Here is a 7579-nt window from a genome sequence, read left to right as displayed (position 1 = left end):
CATGATAGATGTGCGAAGATTCAAAACAGATGATGAGGGCTCAACTTGTGATTGGGCCCTCCTTCTAGCACCAAAATGTTGACGGTGTTGGACCAGTCAACATTTCAGGGGATCTCCTCGATAAGAAGTCCTAATTAGACCCCAGACTATTTGGTGTAGGAGTCCCAACAGTGGTTTGTATGGTAATACCTTGACCATGATTTCGCACAGAGGAAAGTAAGATAACTCTATTGGTAGTAAGGGTGTGACAGCTACAGTGAGCCAAGGAAGGTGCATGAGAAGTTCTAACACATGGGGGTTGAGACGAGTGCGCTCCTTGGAAATGTTTGATAGCATGTAGTTAAGAAGGCAACACACGAGAAAATATGCATCACAACATGGAAGGCAAGTTAGCTAGCAATCCAAAGTGATGGTTAAACTAACAACACATTTTAGAAAGATTCATACATACATACACAGGTAGCTATACATGCATGCGTAAGTAAACATATACATATATCATTTAGAGTAAACCAGATAGCATAGAATACAGTACAACACATGCATGAAATGTGCCAACTCTTGTTATATTAATAAGTGTAAGTTCCAGTGATACAGTACATCCATGTCCATTGGTAACATTGAAAGGAATATAATGAAAAATCAATCTGGTAGTTTCGGTCTTGGTTTACAGGGGAAAATCTTTGTGTATATGTGTTTTATGTGTTATGATCTCGCATTGTTTATTTTCTGTGTTTTAGAATTCGTATGCAGGTAATTTCTATACGGGGTTAAAACCTACACACCCAAGATAACTCCAATTGACATATGTAACTTTTATATATTACAAAACATATCTAACATTTAGACTCTCAATAATCTAAATAAAGTATTTATATTTCTTAAAGTATCTTTAATAATAATGATTTATTAATAATATTAATTGACAAACCAATTATTGAAATTCAAAAGTATATATTTATACAATTTTAATAAATTATAATATAGACTCATATAATCCCTGCTCGGGGTGGTAAACACATTAAAAGTGTGAGGCAAGAGGAAGTATGCAACCTACTGTCACCTGATCATTGGACGAGGGAGGATGGGTTAGCTCACTCTCCACTTTCCCACACATGATACCAATTAATATGGTGAGTACACTCAATGGCTCACACCTTAAGGCAAGTCTCAAGGCAAGTGATATCACAAATCCTTAGTTCATCGTTACTCCTCTGCTTTGGTTTCCTAATTCTACAGGAGTGGTGAAGTCACTCCCCACCCTCCTCTATCATCTGTTAGCATGGAGGATTGTTGTTTCGATTTTTGCTACTGGGGACTATACAAGTCATCTTGATTCGGACATCCTTCGTATTGAATTTTAACCTATGTTGTATGAATTTTTGGTGGTTCCTTATCCGAGTGAGGTTGGAATCATTTTGGTCCTCTATAGTTCTTTTCTTGTGCTAGACATCTATCTCAACAGGGAGAGGGGCCACTGGGATATCATAAATCCCCTACTCACAACATGGGTTTCCTCTGGTTGCACAAGGGAAATGAAATCTTCCACAATTGGCTCTTTTGGTCAAGGTGTTTTTTAAGGATTCAAATATTATGCCTATTTATACTATTATAGGCGAATATTCTAGTTTGAAAAGTCATACATATAGAATGTAGGTGAATATTCGATAAAAAACATGTAATTTACTATTAAAATTGGTAAATTTTTGGCACATATATATATATATATATATGAATTTTTTTAACCAAATGGGTGAATACTTTTTTCAAAAAATGTCCAAAAACTAGCCAATTAGTGAAATTCTGCCCCTAAAATTTTCCTTGTTCTTGGTTCGATGTGGAATCATAGTGATAATCTCACGAAATCCATGGTGCAAATCTTTTGGAACTTGAACAACCTCCCTTTAGTTATCAAGCATGTGCTTCCTCTCACCTTAATTTCCAAGTTTTGATTGCAATTTCTCACTCTAGATTTTATTACCTTGAATTTCCAAGCAAGACAATAGCTCCCAATCATGGTTGGCACTCCCACACGACATATTTCTCACTGACAATATCTTTGTCATTTTGGTTTTTCTAGCATGTTCTCTTTTTTTGCATATATATGTACTCACATAAACACTCTCTATAATAATAGCTTTTGTATCCTCAATATTTATTTTTGGACAAAAGACTAATTATTCAATTGATAATCTAGTTTCCCATAAGTAAATCACAAAAGATAATAGTTTGATATATAATTGTTTGATGAATTAATAGTTTGTTTGACATACAGGGTGCATTGGAGTTGCGGAAGTGGTCCTAATACCAAAGCGGAAGCTGTAGCTCTCTGGGGTCTCCGTGGTTCAACAGCGTCCTGCGTATCCCTCACCTACATATATATTAGACAAAGAAAATAAGAAAGATTGTCTAATTGTTTTGGGAGACCCTCTTTCTTATTCAAGATTTATTGAAGAGCTCCCATCCCACGGACAAAATATTAGAAAATCTAAAAAAATAAATAAAAAAGTATTAGAAAATTTATTTTCAATAGCATGTTTCCATTTCCTTTGTGATCTCAATAAAAATACGAACTTGTGTCGATGAAAATTGAAAATTCAAAGAGATTTAAAAATCGATGGTCACATCAACTCCTTTCTTATTCTTTAAAGCTAAATAAATTAACATTACACACTTACAAAAGATTGCATTATCGGGGCCAGGGTAGGTCCACGGGAAGTTATGATGTGTTTATGCGACTAAGATAGTTGGGCTTCTCGTCGGCTTCGGATGTGTTTGAGAGCTCAACATTCGACTTGACCGTTGGGATTGGACTTGTTCAGTCTTCTATACTAATACTAAGGAAATCCCCATTAAAATTCTCATATAAGCTCTCCTTTCGCACCCATTCTCCGCTCGCACCCATTTCGAAAACAGTCCTCTTCGAGAATGAAAACAAGTTACCTAAAGCATCGAGTATTTTGAAATTTATTCTCGAGAAAGAGAGTTCAAGGCCTTGTTGAATTGGATTGATTGATCAGTTGCTGTATCTGTAGTAAATGGTACATACCCACTTGCTGAACCGTACTGATTGAGTTCGCATTCAGGGCCAAGCCTCTCCAGTTGCGGTTTTTCAGTTTTCTATTGAGATTTGTCGAATAAGAGGAAAAAATGTCTCTGGAACCAGATTCTACTCCCAGCAGGGTCCCTCCCGCATTGGTTTCCAGCACTTCTCCCTATCCTCCTCCCAGAAGTTCGTTTTGTCAGAGAAGGCACGAGGCATTTTCCGACGATATGTTCAGGAGTGCCACGGATTTACAGGTTTCTAGCGCAGAAAGTAGTGGATCGCAAGGTCGTTTGGCTTCACTGAAAGCAGAGGAAGCTGCTAATAGGAGATTTCAAGCTACAGCATGGATAAAGAGCATGGTTGGTTCTCTAGATATTCCATGCGAGCCATCCGAGGAGGAGTTTCGTCTTTGCTTGAGAAATGGGATCATATTATGTAATCTTATCAACAAGGTTCAGCCAGGTGCAGTGTCTAAGGTCGTTGCAAATCATGTTTCATCACTTCCTCCTGAAGGACGGCCTTTATCTGCTTATCAATATTTTGAGAATGTTAGGAATTTTCTCGTAGCTGCTGAAGAGATGAAGTTACCTACTTTTGAAGCTACTCATTTAGAGCAGGAAAGCTTGCGGCCGGGTTCTACGACAAAGATTGTTGACTGTATATTGGCGCTGAAATCTTATTATGAATGGAAACAGTGTGGAGGAAACGGCTCTTGGAAATATGCAGGCCCTTTGAGGTCCCCCGTGATTCCACGAAGCACAGGAAATTTCCTTCAACGCTCAACTCCTTGTGTGCCTGTAAGGGACACTGAAACTCTGCCAGACCTATCAATTATAAACATGGATGACGGAGAAAAACGACTCGGTGACATCTTTCAATCTAAAGACACAATGGGAGCTTGGTTAAAGCGGTTTGCTGTAGAAATGACAAATGACAAGGAAAATGTTGATCAGAACCTTGTTGAAGCCATACAAACTGCTGCACCGGGCTCGATGCAAGCATTCATAAATCTTATCATTGCAATTTTTGCAGAAAATAAACAATACAAATTTCCCCTGATTCAGAAAAGCCAGGATCAAGACAATCAACTCCTTTTGGATTCTCCACACCAGAAAAATGGTGACTGTTCACCTTTTCAAAGTCAGGATCCAAAACCTTTGCATATAAGTCAGGAACATCAGATGCGTTTGGAAGCACAAAGAAAAGAAGTCAAGGACATAAGAGACTTATTACTCAGAGCACGGGAAGATGTACAAGGGTTTCAGGCAGAGTGGCGAAAGCATTTTGAATTGCTTGATAACCAGGTCGCAGGAATTTGTAATGCTGCTAGTGGATATCACAGAGTTCTGGAAGAAAACAAGGTCCTTTATAATAGCCTTCAAGAACTCAAAGGAAGCATAAGGGTATACTGCAGAATCCGACCCCATTTTGGAGGTCAATCTGAAGCCCACAGTGCAGTGGAATTGATTGGAGAGGATGGATCCCTCCTGGTCAATACATCCAAAATGGGCAAAGATGTACAGAGGATATTCAATTTTAATAAGGTTTTTGGGCCATCTTCTACACAAGAGGAAATTTACACGGATACACAGCCATTGATCCGATCTGTAATGGATGGTTACAATGTCTGCATTTTTGCATATGGTCAAACAGGATCTGGGAAAACCCACACCATGAGCGGTCCAACAGGTGCTTCTGAAAAGGAGATGGGAGTCAACTATAGAGCACTCAGTGACCTCTTCGAGTTGTCTCAAAAGAGGAAAGATTTAATGGTGTATGAAGTCTCCGTCCAAATGATAGAGGTATACAACGAACAAGTGAGGGATCTTCTCGGAGCACTGACCTCAAGCAAGAAATTAGATATTCGAAATAATGGTCATAAGGGATTTAATGTACAGGATGCTATACTTATGCCTGTTAAAGCAACATGTGATGTTTTGGACTTGATGAATTTTGGCCAAAAGAATCGCACTGTTAGCTACACTGCACTAAATGACCGCAGCAGTCGTTCTCACAGTGTGTTGACTGTGCATGTGCAAGGTACAGATCGTGTTTCTGGGTGTAACCTTCATAGCTGCCTTAATTTGGTAGATCTTGCTGGAAGTGAGAGGGTAGATAAATCTGAAGTAACTGGAGATCGTTTGAAGGAGGCACAATACATAAACAAGTCCCTTTCATCTCTAGGAGACGTTATTGCAGCATTGGCACAGAGGAAGTCGCATGTGCCATATCGAAATAGCAAATTGACTCAATTGCTTAAGGATTCATTAGGGGGCAAGGCAAAGACTCTGATGTTTGTGCACGTAAGTCCTGAACCGGATTCATATGGAGAGACAATAAGCACCCTTAAATTCGCTGAACGGGTGTCCTCTGTTGAACTTGGTGTTGCACGTTTGAATAAAGAAAGTGGAGAAGTTCGTGAGCTTAGAGAGCAGGTAGACAGTTTGAAGAAGGCGTTGGCGAGGAAAGAAGCAGAAGTAGCACAGTTACAGAATGTGAGAGAATCTCTACTTATTGACAAACACAAACTCCAAACGCCAGTGCGAAGTCGTAGATGGAGCCTTGAAGCGCCTGGAATAAGCAAAGTTGAGGTACAATATGGTATTTATAATTTTGGGATGGGTACCCAAGATGACAAGTTGGTAGATTCAGGGGAGAGAACCAAGCGTAATGAGACGCCGATAGGCAAACAAAATGGCAACCGTCGGAGCAGTCTGGGAAATGACCGTAGAAATTTATCAGGGCTACAAAGTGGTGGTACAGACGGTGAAACAAATACAGGAACTGATGCTGTGGCTCCATTCGCATCAAAAAAGACTTCTCAAATTAAAAAGTCACTACAGTCCTTTGGAAAACTAATCAATGGTGAAAAAAGATCTACAATTCAAGTTGAATTATCACCCCCTGTCTGTAGCGGTGAGCGAAGATTATCTAGTGGTGGACAGAGCCAACCCATCTCAAACAGGCAGCAGCCACTTACAGTGGTCAACAATTCAGGAAGTGGTCACCCTAGGCGAAATTCACTTGAGGGAAAAGCACCCGTGGGATCGAAGATAACAGCTTCTCCAAACGGGCATGCAGGGCGAACTTGCAAGACACCACCTGATCAGCAGGCGATGAAGGTGGGAAAACCTGATGTAATAACCTTCAAAAAGAGATGAACTCTGCACCAGGGTTGGAATTTGACGGTTATTTTGACCGTCAGAGGCCATTTTCCCCGTAAAATACGTTGAAATTTTTTAAATTACCGTCGGCCTGAAGTCTTTGGAACGGGGCAGAACGTATTTTTGACGGCTAAAGTTTGTTTGAAAACGTCATTAATAGTTTATTTAGATACTGACCCCTTTCCATTTCAACTTGGAATGGACATTATAGTAAGTCCATAATGACCTTATCAACAAATAAACTTTAATTTCGAATCCCTGCCTGCGGGTTTCAATGTCAAAATCTGAAAATGTTTACGGCAAAATTTTGGAATTCGAACAATGTGCTCTTACAACACTTAAATTCTGAAATCCAAACAGTTTGTTTGCAGTGTAATTTTATCTTTATAATATAGGATCTCCTGTTTATTATAGTTTGAAATACAACAGTTTGCTTCCACTATAATTTTATTTTCATAATTATAGGATCTCAGGGTTATTATAGTCTTGCGGTTCTAACCATAATTTGAGAAGAAAAACCCAGGTGCTTAATGCATGATGACTTATCATGATTATTCAAGAAAAATCACACCCTGCAATTGCCCTACTAGTCGTCTGAGTTTGGCTTTCACTCTTACCAAATGTCTCTTGAGTCTTGGGCTATTAACCTATTTCCTTACATTCCATGAAATCAAAATCTTAGCCAAACAAAATCAATTTTAAGACATACTATAAAGCTAAAAAGAAATTGAAAGGAGACAGAGCAATTTCAACAGGGATGATGTGTGGAAGATTGGTAGCTGTTACATCCATGCCCAAGATTAACAGTTGTTGGATCCCTCCCCTTTCCTCTTTCCTTTTTGGTTCTGCTTAGTTTTCCTTTCTAGCTTTATTCTCTCATCATTTGGATCATTTGAATTCACCTAATTTCTCTTTTCTATTTGAATTATTGTTTTTCCATTCTTACTTGCTACTCATTACCTTATTTTATTCATATTATTAATATTTTTATTTTTCATAAAAGTATAATTAAAAAACATATAAACTAATTAAATAATTAAACAATAAACTTTTATCCTATCTTATTCCATAATCCTTCATATGAGAGTATTATTATAAATTTATTTTATTTAAATTAAAAGATGAAAAGACATATTTGGTTAAGTATATATTTATATAAATACTATTGGTAAATAAGTTAACTAATTAATTTATTTAGGTAATAAACATTTATTTATCCCATAATAGTATAAGTTTATTTAGTTTTAAATTAAAGAATTTAGATGATTTATTAAGTTTAAGGTCTTTAATTTAAGTTTATTATTAGTGTCGTTTATGTTTTACTCTATCCATCACCAAGAAGGTGTGTTACTTAAACACACACTTGTAA

At 37.8% G+C, this 7579-nt stretch overlaps 1 pseudogene; it reads left to right on the top strand.

The window, feature by feature from the left end:
* The first annotated feature begins 3150 nt into the window (after window positions 1-3150).
* Window positions 3151-6207, top strand: LOC149171247 (kinesin-like protein KIN-14L pseudogene; annotated as a pseudogene).
* The last annotated feature ends 1372 nt before the right edge of the window (window positions 6208-7579 follow it).

The sequence above is a fragment of the Pinus tabuliformis genome, chromosome 4_2 (genome assembly GCF_031772625.1).
Source record: "Pinus tabuliformis cultivar Carrire ecotype Pingquan chromosome 4_2, CPIR1, whole genome shotgun sequence".
Classification (NCBI taxonomy): domain Eukaryota; kingdom Viridiplantae; phylum Streptophyta; class Pinopsida; order Pinales; family Pinaceae; genus Pinus; species Pinus tabuliformis.
This window is presented reverse-complemented; position numbering and strand designations above follow the sequence as displayed.